Source organism: Salarias fasciatus, chromosome 11 (assembly GCF_902148845.1).
Source record: "Salarias fasciatus chromosome 11, fSalaFa1.1, whole genome shotgun sequence".
Lineage (NCBI taxonomy): Eukaryota > Metazoa > Chordata > Actinopteri > Blenniiformes > Blenniidae > Salarias > Salarias fasciatus.
In genome coordinates, this window is record NC_043755.1 from 3,300,304 (window position 1) to 3,316,270 (window position 15,967).

Genomic DNA, 15,967 nt, shown 5'->3' on the forward strand with positions numbered 1-15,967 from the left:
ATGAAACCACCTGCATGTGGCCTCTGAACTAAAATGCATTTGACACCCCTGCTCTAGGCCTAATTAATTGCATGATCCTGAACACTATATTTTCATTGACTCAGCCACACCCCCCCAATCACCCCAACACCTTCGACCAACTTGATCCAAAGCAGTCTGGATTATATCACACAGAAGAGCCGAGAGCTGTGAATAACGAGAAACCGCGTCGATTTCCGCTGTGTGTTTGCTTTGTTCTTTAAAGAAACACACTCTTTGGAGTCATGGCGCGATAACATCCGTGCGCCTCCAGTCTGTGGGGTTAATTGAGTCAACGGAGACGAGAGGTTACAGCTCAGTGCGGGAGCGAAGGCCTGATGGGCTTCGGGAACACAGACGCTCATTGTGGCGGAGAAGCAAAGCAGGCTAATCGCCTGTGGAAGAGAGCGTTGTCCTGCAGTGAATCCTGCAGAGAGAAGACGAGGGAGGCAGTTTGAATGCAATTGTACTTTTTATTGCTATATACCTGCGCATCGCAGATGTCTGTGAAAACCAATAGATGCACTATGCAAGTTGTCAGCATAAAGTGAGGAAAAATGAGAGTATTTCTCAGAGATTGTCAGCGTTTTATCGGGAGCTTTGTACCAGGCGCTCGCGGAGAAATAATCAGTTTGGCGAGTGACTCAATCCAATAACAAAAACTGAATTTACTCTGTGGGTTTTTTTTTTTTCCCTTCAGCTTTACATAAGCAAGGAAATGAGAAATGGATTTTAATTGTTTTACGATTAGGACGAAAAAAGGAAGAACGCAGAAAACCATTAGGCACGAATCCAGTGATGTCCGTGTCTCCAAGACGGTGATGCATCAGTTTACATGTTGGAAGATGTTCAATGGAGGAACTCTGGCTGACGCCGTTTCTCCCCGTCAGTAAAGATTAATGGAAAATAGGAAACACTGCGTACGTGCGTGAGTGTGTTTGTGATCATTACCCTGCATGTGGTTTTCTTTCTGCACAGACATTGAGGGGATGAGACTAACTAAAGCAGCTAAAGCTCAGATTAGCAGGCAGCCATCTACTCTCTGATCCCATCTTACGACAGCTATGCGCCAGTTTTATCGCAGCCATACATTGTGTAAATACACACTCGTCTGTCTGCACACGCACTTTCAGAGACAGATTAGCATGCAGCCAATAATACAATTTTTCAATCCATGACTTGCTGCAGTAAATTTTTGTGACGCGGCCATAATGACTTCTAAATCAATTTCCAAAACAGTGCATTATGTGCACAGATTGTATTTCAAGCCTTTATTTACAACCAAATGACTAACTCGGCTCCCGGGGGAAAAGAAAGATCTTAAAAGACGGCTGATGCGTTTACAGATACAGCAGATCTTCACTCCGTGCACCTTTTGTGGAAGAAAATATTCACTGGTTTGCCAAAACATTATAACCACTGACAGGTAAAGTCAATGACATTGATCACAGTCTCCGAAAAACTTCCAACATGAGAAGAAAACTTGACAGCAGTCGAGACCCTGAAGCATCGAAAAACATTAAAGTGCGTAGTTGGAGTTTATATACATGACTGCAACATTTACACACACACACACACACACACACACACACACACACACACACACACACACACACACACACACACACACACACACACACACACACACACACACATTTTCAAATTTTCAAACTTGCTTATTTCTTTTCTAAAAATATTAGTCAAGCAGGGGAGGCAAACTTTGTCAAAACATGTGTAGTGAAGGCTGCAGGAGATAATCCTGGAATCCTAGAAAGGTTTCAGAATGCAAAACACTTCAAGAGGTGCAGCACCGGCAGCCTCTCAGATACTTTGTAATTTGTTTTTCCATGAGATGCACCTTCTGGGACTTCTGTTTGTGGCGTTTGCTTGTTTTCCTCATGCATGCAAGAGTTTACTCCAAAAGTCCAGATGTGTTTGAGGTTAACTGGTCATTGTTGTGAATGTGTGTGTGTGTGTGTGTGCGTCTACTTACCTGTCCTGGGTTTACCCTGCTTCCAAGATGGATGGATGGTGAACAAAAAGACAGCATTTATTCATAACATTAAGCAGGTGCTCATGCTGTCAAAACTGAGAGATCTGAGTGCCTCCTGTCTTCTTTAAAGAGTCGTTACACATCTGAAATAACGTTCAAAAAGAACAGCTTTTCCAAACAAACTTATCTACTTTGAATTGTGTTCATTCTGTTGTTATTCTTGTCAAACTTTATGCTCATGCTTCTGTTATTGGTTTTTCTATTTAATTTCCTTGTTTGCCTCAGCTACATTGTGTCGTGACATCTTTTTCCCCTTCTACCATCCTTTTTTTTTTTTGGTGTTCAAATTATTTTATTAATTGAATGACTCAAAGTAAACAAGATACAACACATATTTTACATTACAAAGACATAACAGACAGAGAACCCACATAATTATACATTCAGCAGTATATCAGCATATGGTGAAAACAAGTACATATTTGCTGGAGTATGTAGGGCTGCCAGGACCAGCCTCAGCAAATCCCTCAGCTCCTTTCAAGATCTAAATCAAAGCTTCAATTTTAAAGTAGTGTCTATCTCAAGCGTACATTACACAAAATCTCTGACCTGCAAAATTTCTCAGGTCACAAGAGCCGCTGAATTAACCAAGGACACAAACAAAAGCAAAAGCTTAAGCACAAACAAGAAAACAAAACAAACAAAAAAAAACATGTGTGCCACCTTCCCTCCCCCCCCACCCACCCAAGTCCCAAATATCATGAAATACCATGATATATTAGCATTAAGCACGTAGTCAATTTCACAGGGGACAGAACTAGCTGGACAGGTTCAGGATAATAAATAATAATTATTGTAATAAGACCTTTAGTGAGTCGGCCGCCATTCGCCAACTGTTCAGTGTGGATTCCTTTGCACCATTAATTCTACCAGTTGACATCTCCATGAAAATAACATCTAAAAAAGTAAGAATCCAGTGTTTGAGGGCGAGAAAGAGTGGGGGGGGGGGGGGCGCTTCCAACGCGATGCCAGCTTTTTAGCAGCCGTGAGTTGCTGGAATAGTCACAGATGTAAAATTTGAAAGTTAACTGCATGAGTCCAGAACTGCTCAACCGGAGGACACTCCCACATCATGTGAATAAAAGTACCAGGAGATTTTGAATTGCAGAATGTGCAACATGGGTTATTGGTCAGTTTCATAGCGTGTAGTCTACGTGGAGTGAGATGGGTTCTGTGGTTCATAACTGAAGTGAATCTGCTGGTGATCTGGATTGCAGGAAGCCTCGCTGATAATTCTCCAGACCTGCTGCCACTCAAACTCAGGATCAAGAGCAGGGTGATCGTTCCTCCATAACCTGTCCAGTGGTAACTCAGGGTAAGGAGATTTCTGGAAAAAAGAGTATAGTTTGGAAACTAAGCCGTTATTATTTCTATATTATTTCCTTGTACCTTTGAAGTAAGATTCACAGGTAAACGCTCCACTAATTCATCAGAAATATCTAAATCCTTGAATGCCCTTAAAAAAATTGTCAAATTATTAATTTTATTCATACTTGAATATGCACAATTATACTTAATGATTATTATTTATTCTGCTTTTTTTTTTTTTTAACAAAATTCCTCATCAGGAAGAATTATTGTCCCCTCATTCATTTGGAAAAATGCAAATAACACGGGTGTTTGTATACATACAGTACACACACACACACAGACACACACACACACCAGAGACAGACACCCGCCAAAAGCTGAGAAACCAGTCAAGGGATGAGGAACAAGACAAAAGTCCTGGATGAAACACAACTAACTGCAGCGAGGGACAGAAAAAAAGCCCGTGATTGAAGGTGAAAGTAAATGAAAAAAAGAAAGAAGTATAGAACAGAAACTGAGCCTGGAAATAAAATAGAGAGAAGGAAGAAAGCAATGACAAAATAGAAAAGATTGGAAAGTGAAACTTGAATCAACTGGAAGAGACTGAAACAGGTAAAGGGATGCTGTCGGAACAGCAGAAAGATGTCAGAAAAGTTAAATCTGGAGCCATTCTGGGTCTAAATAATGCTACTTTCTTTTAAACTGTCAGTTTACTCTTTATGCAACTGTTTATTGCCATAATAAGTTCTGTGTGGAGTGGGTCCTGGATCTGTGTTGCATTTTTTCAATCGTTAGCTGGGGAACGGGTACAGAAGACGGATGGATTCAAAAACCACGTTTTTCATTAATGGTAATCCAGAGACCTTCAGAACAGTGGCAGGGCGTTCCAGTAGCTTCTTTTCAAAACTATACCGGTACAAATCCAGGCTACTTACTGTATTTCAAACCGTTAACAATAATACCTTTTAATGTGAAAACCAAGTCCAACAAAAATAAAGCTGAATATGAGAAAGAGTCCAGCTGCCACTGTAGCTGAACAGTATGGCGCCTTAAAAATAACAAATGACTCCTGCACACTAAAATTAGTCAAAGAAGTGGTGCCTCACATGTGATGCACAGATGCTTCCAGTTGTTTCCACATTCACCATTTCAATACCGTTGTTGTACTTGAGCCAGTAAATTTGTAGCTTCTTCAGAATGGAGTGACTTGCCAAAATGGACCGAATCGATTTCTAATTTATATTTCTTTGAAATAATACATTCAGTTGTGTGTTCCTTGGTTTTACATTCATAAAAGATAATGCCATTTTTTACATATCTCTAACTTCTAATTTACTCAGATGCTTAACCCGATTGAAACGCTCTGCTACAAACATGTGAAATCATGCAAAATGTAGTGTTGTTGCTCCCCAAATTAAACCTCCTCTGCATTAATACCTGTAACCAGTTTTTACATTACAATGAAAGTCGTTGTGAAAACTGTCATGCGGTATTTGATTGAGCTTCTTTTCCCTGGGAGTGTGTGTGTGAATGGCTGCAGTGAGCGTCAGCGGGAGGCAGTCAGAGACGGAGATGTTGTGCTAATTGTGGTCTTACCCCTGATGTGGGTGGAAATGAGATCCTGAAATAACTACTTCCTGGTTCTATTTTCAGCTGAGGTCAGCAGCGGAGGAGTACGACATGCTGAGAGGTGTGATGTGGCTCTGTGGGTTTGACCCACACCTGCTGCGTATCCTTCACTCAAACCCTGGAGGGGGAGTGTGTCAGCATGTGTGTGTGTGTGTGTGTGTGAGCATACATGCATATATGCAACACATGTGTCAAAATACAAACAGGTAAGTGTTAGTGTGTGTCTGTGTGTGCATGCATGCGTGTGTGCGTGTGACCTTGGCTGCAAGCGAACACTCGTAGACCTGCCTCAGTAGAAACACATATCACTTTGTGTTTTGTTTTCTTCAACACACACACAAGCTCATATTCAAACTGCCTTCTACACGTATTATTTGGTAAAGTGCCCACAAACACACACACACACACACACACACACACACACACACACACCACACACACACACACAGCTCACACCTCATGTATTATATGCAAATAACAACACATGCTTCCACACCCCATCATGCATACACATGTAAACACAAATACAGAAATAGTTTGACCTTGTAAATTGACACACGTTAACATATTCTGTTTCTCTCTTTGACACACACACACACACACGCACACGCACACACACACACACACAGCACTGACTCATCACCCCTCCTGTGCTGCAAGTCTTTCACTCATATCTTTCCTTCACTGCAGGGTTTGTGGTGAGGTAAGTGAAGGTCACACACACACACATAAGCAAAAGATGATCACAAGGTCATTCTCAGCCATATAGTGCATGTAAGATAGTAAAGTGTTGATTTGAATTCTTTAAGACTTATCTTTTTGTCCATCACACAAAACTGTCTGGAATTCGTCCAAACGCTGTAAAGCTTCTGCACACTGTGAGGACTGTGGGATAAAATACACTCCAGCGCAACAATAGCGAGTGGAATCTGAAATTTTTCAGGGTGGTTTAACCTTCTGGTCAATGCAATCCTTCTCCATAGTTTACATATTCTTCTTGCACCTGTGTGGTTTCCGCCGGGTGCTTTCAGCTCCCTGTCATAATCCAGGAACATTTTTCAGATTAATACATGAAGTTAAACTGGCTGTGTGTGTCAGCCTCTTCACGACCTTTCCTGTGTGTACCCGCTGCTATGATGAGCTTAAGCCCTTTGCAAATATAAATCACAGAAAACAAACATAGAGGATGAATCCCACATATGTATGTTGTGACACACGCACAAACTGAAGATGAGATTTTGGATGCATCTCAGTATGAGGTGCAGAGAGAGAAAACCAGTCCTATTTTTTTAAAGCAGGAAACTAAAGCTCCTCCGGAACAGATATTTTGTCAAATGGTGTCTCTGGGCATATGTGCTTCCCTTAACTGTCTATTGAAGAGTCTGAGATCCCTCCGAGGATTGTAGAGCTGAATCTGAGGAGGCATAAACTCAAACAATCAACAAGTCCACCACAGTTGTTGTGATGTGATTTATGTTCTGCGCAACATGAATGGTTAGTGTTTTTGTTTGTATTGGAAGAGCTCCGAAACAGGGTGGAAGGATCATAAAGTTGTGCATAAAACATTCAGGCAGGTGATGGTAAAAGTGCTGATTCTCTTTTCAGTTCAGTCTGTAACAGACAACACGAACACTAAAACTACAAGCAGTGTCCTCAACAACATTCACTAAAATAACTTACTGGAAAGAAGAAGAGTGGATCCTGGAAGTGTGACTGTGTTTCCCCCACAGAGGGTCCAGTGGAGGTGGGTTACACTTCCAGGAGAAGATCGAGGGATTTATTCAGAACTTTATTGTCAAATATGTTTAGAACAACTTTGTTGCAAAGTTGCTAGTAATAAATAATGAGTTCGGAAGGCACAGGATTGTTGAATACTGATCTTTATTCTGTTCGTTCTCTGTTGTTTCGCCTTCATGTCACAACTGCTCGAGTTTCCTGCACAGTACTGTATGCTGGTTAGGGGGAAAAAAAATCCTTGGATACGACGGGCCCAGCTGTGAAGTGGTTAGTACTCTAATACTGTCTTCAGTTCCTGCTGAGCTTTTGTTCTGTGTGGTATGTTCTCCCTGTGTTGGTTTTTTGGTTTCTCTAAGTCTTTTAACGGGTTTAGTCAGGTTTTTTGGCCAGTAAGAAAGGGGTATTACAGTCCCTTTAAACTGCAGGTGTCAAACTCCACTCCTGGAGGGCTGCAGCCCTGCATGTTTTCCATGTCTCCCTGCTTCAGCACAGCTGATTGCAATGAGGCTCGTTATCAGGCGTTCTGCTGGACTTGGCCATCATTCTTCACAAGATTCAGGTGTGCAGGACGTCGGCCCTTCAGGATCGAGTTTGGACCCCCCTGCTTTAAACTGACTCAGACTGGACTATAAAGCTACATGTGAATGTTAGTTTAGCTGAAAATTTTATTGACATTTAGACCAGACATTTGGACTGAAACAGCAGGTGTCCCAGAAGCCCCACAACTCGTGAAAAGATACTGCATAAAGATAAATAATCATTAAGCAGTCTTCAGCTTATATTTTTGAAAAGTGACATTTTGCTTTCAAACAGTTGCACTGTGTCTGTGATAAACCACCTGTCCTTATGCTGTAAAAATTGTAATAGAGATGAGAACTGATCATGTTATCTTCACGTCTTTTAAAGAGATGAAAACCTTTGCACAAGTGCTGAATCCACTGTTTGTAAAATTTGATGTCTCTGATATTCTGTGCTCTAATTGAGTGCATGAAAGTGTGTGTGAACGCGCCTTTTCAGTCGTGTACCTTTAGTAAAGAACTGCAGGTGTCTCTGCATGCTCAGGTGTGTGTGTGTGTGTGTATGTGTGTGTGTGTGTGTATGTGGCTCTTCGGGGCCTGCTTTTCCCCTGCAGGCTGGTTTGAATCAATAGTGCTGGAAAGTGCTGAAATAGCACCCTGATACACACACACACAAATACAGAAGAGTGACTCACTTGAGCAGAAAACATGAACAAGAATGCTGACTTCTGAAACCCGGAAAAAAAAAGAGAGAAACACGGTGACAAGAAATAAAGACAGAAAGCTGCTGCGACTTCAGGCTCATTGCTGCCCACTGAACTCCTTTCAAACCAGACTGTACACACGTCTGCACTTGTGTGTGAGTCCATTTACATTCATATAAAGTGGCTCTGAAGTGGCCACACATTATCCTAATTATCCTGCCCTTCTGTTTCCCATCTTCCTCGGTGTTCCTCTCAGCTGTAACTTTCATTAGACTCCCGCTGGAATCTTTTTGTCTGCGTTTGAAAATAGGAATTTTTCTGCCCTCATAAAAAGAGTTCACCAGCGGTGTCAACTTTGACTGAACTCTGAAGTGTGACCGCCCGGTCTGGTGCTGGAATGAGTCAGAGCATGTAGGAGGCAGTGACAGTGAGCGGCAACAGTTCACTGCCCTGGAGTTCTCACATATGTGTGTTAAAACGGATTGTGTTTTGTGTTGTAGTAGTATGAGGTGACTATTGTCACCAACCTGTGATCACTGATATCTTCTCTGTGAAAATGAGCCTTATTTGTCTGTTGACCACGATCAACAGTACTGTGAATAGGGGGGGCAGTGATTTTTCAGAGCTTGTTGTGGGAAGATTAAAGACATTTAATGACCTAATTGAGTAAACTGGGAAGTGGGTGGTTTAGATAAGATTTGCACATTCATTCAGAAGAGGTGTCTGCCAGTGTTTGGCTGCACTCTGTTAAGAAATAAGAAAACAAAGGCAGTCTAGTCTGGGCTCTAACAGCAACAACACAAAAGGTTACGGCGTAATTTCATCTTGAGTGGGCCGGACTGAAAAAATAAAAACCTTTAAAAATAAACTTGTGTCTTTGATTTGGTGCAGGGTGCACAAATGAAAATGACTGTAGTTTCACAAAACAGTTATTACTGACAATGAGTTTTAATCTCATCACAAAGTCAATTTTAATGACACCTTCTGGTACAAAACTGAAATGTCCCAAAAAGAACGTATAAATCTATGTTTTTTACAAACTCACCTTTACGGTTTGGCTTTGATGCTGATGCTGGTTTGCTATCGTTCATGACAGCATCGCTGTTATCTCAGCTCGAGTGTCAGTGTTGTGTTCCGTCCGCTACTCCCAAGAAATATGTTCAAAAAATAAGATTTTGTTTTAAATGTTTACCATTGAGCTGAATTGAAGTCTCTTTTGGCCCAGTTTTGGTCCACAGACCTGATGCTTGACACCCCTGGGTTCGCACCTCTCTTGCCTTTGGTGATGCAAACAAACTACAACTGTGTAATTTTCATTTAGCCATTTTCTTGTGAGGTCTGTCACTGGGTTTGTGTAGTAAGTGAACGAGGTTATTTGGTAAAGACTTTTTGCATCAGTGTGACGGAGGACATTTATTAACTGCGTCAGGGAATTAATCAGAACACACATCTGCTTATTTAATTGGCCTCTAAACTATTTTGTATAAAACTGCCTGTAGCACAACAAACAATTTTATCTCTATCTCCCACCTATAGTGTGATGTTCAAAGAGCTCCTCTCCAGCAGAGAACACTGCAATAATGGCACATTGCTTAAGTACAATCATGTCAGGTCTAATTTCACGCTTTGATAAGTTCATCCTAATCGCTGTTGCAGGAAGTGCTGTAAACATAAGCAAATATTTAAGTTTCTGTTTGCCAGTCGAAACGAGTGGCTTGTTACCGGCAGAATGGGCTGCAGTGGCTGCTGCAGCAGCACTAATGCAGTATTAATGCAAGATTAAACAGTGCCGCTGCAGGTCAGATGCAAGGCTGAAATATAGAGTGAAGGAACCGTTAACAGACTCATCAGGGGTTTTGTTCAGTAAACAGCAGCCCCCCCCCCCCCCCCCCCCCCCCCCCCCCTTTACAGTGCGCCGTTGTCTTGTGAAGTTTACATCCTCTGGCATTTGTGAAGGCATTAGAGAGCAGGAGCTGCAGTTATATGCAGGTCTGGTTTGTGTTTTTTGGCTGGATATGAGAGGGCAGCTACTCAGGGCCGATGCATCGTAATGTATGTAAACACTGTAATGCAGGATTGAGGATTTGAACATTGGATGTGGATGCAGTTGCGCAGATGCACAACATAAAATGGACTCCCTTCGCAGCACGAGTCGCCAGTATCACCAGTAAATCCAGTTTTTTTTTTTTTTTCTTATTCTGCATACATAAAGTAATTCAACAGGCCCGAGCTTAACTCCAGCAACAAGAGTCCTAGTCAACAGTGTGTGTGTGTGTGTGTGTGTGTGTGTGTGTGTGTGTGTGTGTGTGTGTGTGTGTGTGTGTGTGTGTGTGTGTGTGTGTGTGTGTGTGTGTGTGTGTGTGTGTGTGTGTGTGTGTGTGTGTGTGTCGGCGTGCAAGTGGTTGCCGCTATTAAACATTCACCGGCTCACTCAGCTGCTGCTGCTGCTGTTAGGCTCCCAATCTGGGTCAAGTCTCCCTCCTCTCCTCCCTAAGCTACCTCTATCCCTCCATCCTCTCCTCCCCCCACGACTCTCTGTGTCTCCCTCCCTTTCTCTCTCCCCACTCTCTATTTCTACTCGGCTTCCTAAGTGCCCTCTCTTTCTCTGTCTGTCTCACTTCCTTTTCTTCCCTTTATTTCTTCTCTCTCTCGCTCTCTCTCTCTCTCTCCCTCTCTCTCTCTGAGGGAATATTTGCTTAACTACAGCGCTTCAAGGCAGGCCCATGCTCTCATCCACTGTCCAAGTAAAATAAAGATGGCTATAAATTTTTGAGAGACTTGATGAATAATTTCAGTTAATTTGTGAATGCGTGCATGAGTGTGTGCTCGTGGTTTTATTGTTTACTTTAGCACTTCATTATGAAGCATCATGTCCATACAGCCGCTTGCGTTGGCTTCCGCAGCACCGGGCCGGTGGAAACATGATGCAGCATCCTTCTGCAGTTTCAGCCTGCTGGATTCCAGCAGCTGCTCCCCTCCTCGGCTCCGGCCTCGTCCTTATGTGCCCGCTAAGCTTATGGTATTGAAGATTTCTCCTAAGTTTACGCCTAACAGAAAATTCCTCTCTGCCTGGGCTCTAAGAAACTTCTCCCACGGAGCAGAGCCTTGTCCACCTAATCCAACAAGTGGCTAACTTTAAATGATGACTGGACTGACAGAGAATCTGCAGTAGAATCAAAGTAAAGACGAATATAATCGTCTGAGAAATGAAATAAAAACAATTTTAAGCTCAGAATGAATGAATAAGTGGTGACTGTCAGATCTCAGTAGGATTTTCTATTGTACAGCTGGAGAGCCACACTGTGGCTTCAGATCAGGAGACTCTCTCAAGCTCACCAGCAAACCTCATGTTTAAGATTGAGAAAAAGAGTTCAATTTTAGTTGAAATTAGTGCTTTTTTTCTAGTTTGACATTTTCAAACAAATCATTGCATGGCCATATTTTCAGAAAAGTTGAGTTTTCCCACACAGAGCTGATTTCAAAAGGTTGCATTGTCAGCTTTGTTGTGAAAACGGACACTTAAAATGCAATAAAAATTTTGAGTTTTCACTTGAAAACATTGTCGTGTGAATGTAGCCTCACAAAATGCTCACTTGCTGCCTTAAGACGCCCTGAGAATAGTTCCTTTAAGTCTAAGGCCCTTTAGAATTCTCTCACTTTCTTTATATTTCATTTTCCACATTTCTATGTTGCTTCTGTCATATTCGCTGTAGCCACTAGAGGTCACTTTGAGTTTCACTTTGAGCTGGTCCCAGGTCTAGTTTGTCCAGCACATTGTTCTGCTTGAGGGTTGAAAAAAACAAAAACACTACAAATCAGCCTTCAGTGGCTTGTTGTGAAAATGCACCACTGAATGAATGGTGCAATAAGACACATTAATTCAGTCAGTCTGGATGCATGTCTCATCAGAGACAATAAAGTTTTGGTTTATAGTTATCTGCAACAGAGTGAAGGAAAGTTTACAGCAGATAAGCAATAAATAAAGCGTATCAACATCTCATGTCACTGTAAGCGTGAGCGCCGCCGCCGCTGCTGACGCATCAGATCTGCTGCCTGCAGTGCGCCACACAAGTTTCAAATTAGGAGCCACAGCAGTGACATAAGTAACAGCAACCACGTTCGGACCTTTTGTGTAACATGAGATTTGGGTTTTTTTCCCCCCATCCTAATTTGTCTGCATGACGGCCACCAAAATAGCTCATCAGGGACTGATGAAATCATCTCTGAGACACCCGTTCGACAAATTTTGCCAGTTTGTTTTCCAGCGCAGTTATTTATTTTATTTTTGGGGCCCTGCAGCGTCCCTTGAAGCGCTCATGTCTTCTTGCCGAGGCAGTAAATCTTCAGCGATAGGTGAGCCACATCGCCTTTAGCCAAAATATGATGAACACGCACCGAGCACACATATTTGTGCACAGCCAATTAGAGAAGTGTGCACTCTTGCACATCTCCATAGCATATTTCGCTGCCTTCATCTTGTCAGCAGCCGTCAGTGCAACAACCTGTTACTGAGGAAAAAACAGTTAACAGCTACACTATGTGAGGCCTGTTGCCATACGAGCGAGATATGTGGCTGCTATTTTTATGGTGAGACAACGTGGCGCCCGTGGTTTCTTCTCGATGTGTTTTACTCAGAGATGGAGATTCTTTTACTGTTTTGTTTCTCTGCGGCTGCTTCTCTCTTTCCTCCCGAATTGGCTGACGACTGTCTCTGAATAAAGCAGCGCAGTCTGGGAAACAGGAAAGTTTCCGTTTATGGCAGTGTGCACGAGAAAAAGACATTTAGTTTAATTAAAATCAGAGTTACAAAACACTGTCTCGTTAAAGTGCACACCGCTTTCTGATGTAGTACATTTGTATTTACACCATGCATCTTAAACACAGGATGACACAAGCTCGCAGATTTGCATTTTATTAATTGCCCTGTGATATTACATTTTAGAAGACGAGATGAAGAAATCCCAGCATTTCTCTTGCACCGCAGCCCAGCACCGCTTCAGTTCATTCCACACCTCTACCTACCCGAGTTGTGAACAGCACTTGTCTTCAGCCTGTTGATGTTTCTGATGACAGCTGCCATTTCTACAAATAGCCCGCGATGTGGTGAGAACATTCACAGCCCTGTCCTACACTGCTTTGCTCTCAACATCTCAACACCACGCTCGTCTGGAGTGGGTGTCGGGGGGAGATGGAGCAGCGCCGGCGCAGATAAAGAAGGATGCCTCTCCAGTCTGGATGATACATATGTATATTGTTTATTTATGCATGGGATTGAATCACGATCGTGTTCGTTTTTAGGATTCCATTGGTTGTTGAAAAATGCAACATTTAAAAATGCTGGTTTCCTGGTAATTTTCTGATCTTACTAACTTTACTTGATAGTGTGAGATCGAATGTGTGTGAGAGTTGGGTGTCCTCCCACCTGTAAGTCATACTTGGTGCTTTAGGTAAAAGTTTTTATACTCTACGTGCACTGATTGCTAATACTGTAAAGTTTGGAACAATGCATTACTCAGACGTAATCTTCAAAATGAAACATTTTCAAAATCAGTGTCTTGAAAATATATTGAATTTCAATGAATTTGAAATGCTGGATTTCTTTCATAAGATTTGACCCGTGTCTTGACCCATGTTTGACCCGAGGTCTTTAAAAGTCTGACTGAGTCTAAAACTAGAAGCTTTTTTTTTTTTTTTGTGAGAGCAGACTTGAGAAAACTGAGTCATCACAGCAGCTGCACTTTGCACATAGATGAGGAAAATAATCATAACATGAAAAATATGAGCCAGTTTTAGCTGTACTCAGTGGATTTACAAACAGGACAGATCCACACATTAAATATTTCTGAGATGTTCCAAATGCTTCAATTTTTCTAATTTGATATCCAACAAAAAAAACACCTGAAACCATCAGCAGATAAGTGTGAAGTCTTTCTTATTTCAACTCACATTTTCCTGAAAAAATCCAGCTTTCAGAACGTGAGGAAAGAGAGGCGTCTGAGTGGAGGGGACTTGGAACTTTTTCCCTCAGTCAGATCACTGTCTAAATTAGCGCGTGTTGTCCCAGCACAGCGTGGCACGGCGTGGTTCATAAAACGCTCATAATGATGCTTGTTTCAACAGATGACGTCGCAGAACCCAGAGGAAGCCCGACTTATTACCGCTCTGCCTAATATAACAGCGGCCGGGTATACGGGGAGTGACATGAATGAGAGGAGACACAACGAGAGATCAGGGAAAAGGGGGGGGGGTTGAGTGATGTGCTCATTAAATTTCTGCTTTCTCAACCTGCGCAACATTTCCCACAGCTGATCGCACACAAATCCGACGTATCACTTCCTCTCTTCTTATTAAACGCCTTTGCCCTCTGATACCGAATGTGACCCTGCTGAGTAAGGGAAATTATGCCTGGTAAGGACTTTAAAAAAAGAAAGATGAAGAAGAAGAAGACGACGACCTATAAACAGGTTTTGTTGTAAGGGTTTCCTCTCTTTAACAATGATTTAGTGAACTGGATAACTTCTTAAACTGTGTGTTTACTTTGCCCTCAATTACATCCTGCTACATTTCTTTGAACACCTGCACAAGTCAGCAAAAACCTCCAAAACAATATTTTGCTTAGGCAGCACACTTAGTTGCCTCACTGTTCGTTTAACTTCTTCTGAGCTCTCGGAGTCCTGAGAGCATCATCTAGATCTTTTCTCCTTCGATTTGTGGAGAGAAATAATCTCATGCAGATTTTTTTTTTTTTTTTTTAAATCAACAAACAAACTCAGCCAAAGTAAACCCAGCAGCCTGATTTTTTCAGCACGGTTAAAAGCAATTTCAATTGCAGTTTGCTTTACAGAGGAGAAAGGGTAACTATCTGGTATCATTTAACGGTTTTGTGTTTTAGCCCTGTTCAGCATCATAAAACATGCAGAAGGGGCAAAACTGACATGTTCTACTCAAGCGGAAGTGCAGATATCCGTGTAATAAAGCAAAAGTACTGAGTCAACCCTTTGCCTGAGATGCATGCAAACACAATATTGGTTGTAAAACTGTTTTTTTGCACAAATTTGCCTAACTGTCTCAAATACAGATCATAGTTTATCTTGAGTCAGATTAAATCAAAATTTGTGCAGTGATAACTTCTCCCTCACTGGAAGTTGTCTTTCTGTGTCTGTGCTGCTCTTACTTTAACTTAAGCGGTTAAAACCAGTGATGAGCCAATTTTCATGAAGGTAGAGAGTGTAAAGTTCAGCCATTTGCATTTAAATGTTGAAAATAAAAAGGAAAACTGCCAGAATCCATGGAGTTCCGTTAAAAAAAATGTACTAAAGCATAATCACAAATTACGCAAATGTTACATCTCACCTCTGGTATTGTGCAGTGACAGAATGATGATCAAGCAAAATTCTAAACTGACTGCATTCAGGAGAATTGGAGGGATAATAGAGAAGATATGAGAGTGCAGAGGACAGGTGGAGCAGAGGTGGATGAGGAAAGATTCAAACTGAAAGCGTTCAGGGCGCAGAGGACAGATTTCATCCTGGGTTATCAAAGTTGACACGCATTAAAGTCGGCATGAGGTCAAATAAAGACGCTAATGTCACAATCAGGGACGTGAACCTGAACTCTTCCCCCCAATCAGACATGTAAAAACTAACCTTTTGATTTTATTTTGCACTCTCAGCACTTCTGCGGTAGTGACACACACACACACACACACACAATCACACACACGCTGTTAATTTGACTTGCCAGGAAGGAAATAGTGTGAGTCGCCTGAGTAGGTCCCTGGACATGAATCTAAAGACAGTGGGGAGCGTGCAGAGCAATCAAGTGATAAAGCTTATTATCTGAGAGGAGCTATATTCTAAGACGTATTATCTACCAGGAGTTAAATGACTTTCAGGTCCTCAAAGGCCTGATGGCCTGGTTTGACTCGACAGGAGAGAGAACGAGGAGGTGGTTGGGGGGGGGGGAATAAGCAGAGGGAGGAAAGAGAGAAGGAAGGA